The sequence below is a fragment of the Crinia signifera genome, chromosome 2 (genome assembly GCF_055691185.1).
Source record: "Crinia signifera chromosome 2, ASM5569118v1, whole genome shotgun sequence".
NCBI lineage: Eukaryota > Metazoa > Chordata > Amphibia > Anura > Myobatrachidae > Crinia > Crinia signifera.
In genome coordinates this window covers 274686447-274687429 of record NC_139218.1, presented here as the reverse complement: position 1 = coordinate 274687429, position 983 = coordinate 274686447, and positions in this window count along the sequence as shown.

Genomic DNA, 983 nt, shown 5'->3' with positions numbered 1-983 from the left:
CCGGTCCCCAGGAGGGGTGGCCAACACTTCAGCCGATGGCATGTCCCTAGGAGGGGTGGCCGACACTTCAGCCGGTGGCTTGTCACCAGGAGGGGTGGCCATTTTGTGTAGCCCCAGGAGGGGGTCCTGTTTTTCTAGCCCTAGGTGTGAGTTCCAGTTGTTCTGGCCTCTGGGTCAGAGGATGCTCCTGCCCTGGCTGCTGGGTCAGAGGATGCTACTGCCCTGGCCTCTGGGTCAGAGGACGCGACTGCCCTGGCCTCTGGCTCAGAGGATGCTACTGCCCTGGCCTCTGGCTCAGAGGACACTACTGCCCTGGTCTCTGACTCAGAGGACACTACTGCCCTGGCCTTTTGGGGCTTGAGTCTGCTCATGTCATTGGGCATACATTAAGGGCTACCATGTTGGCTTTCAGCCACAATGTTTTTTCTTTTAGTGTACAAACTCCGGCCATGCCAGAGGTTGGTGAGGGTCTGTCAGCCATGCCAGAGGTCCAAGAGGGTCCACCTGCCATGCCAGATGTCCCAGAGATGCCGGTCATGACCGAGGTGCTGGCCATGCCACACATCCGAGAGAGGTCATCTGCTGTGCCTGAGCTCAGAGAAGGGGTCGCCAATGCCACAACTGCAGGGGTAGGCTCAGATGACACAGGCTATATTACTACACCTATTTACTTTGATGGAAATATTTCCCAGCTCAATGCTTTCTTCTACAAGCCTTGGGAAGGTAACACAATGATTTGGTGGAATCTAAAGATCCAGTATTGTATGACTTGTTTGCTTTACTGAGATGATTACCAAAAGGTTTTCTCTACCTGTGGTTTGATGTCCTTCTGAAGGACTCTCTCCAGGCCGATGGTCTCAGTAAGGCTTCCTCATCTTGTAAAAGAAGAGACAGAAAAAGATGACATTAAGGCATCTGGAATCCGCCTTCTTCAGGGGGGTATTATGTTATGTATGTTTGTTATGTTCTTGTCCCACCACTAG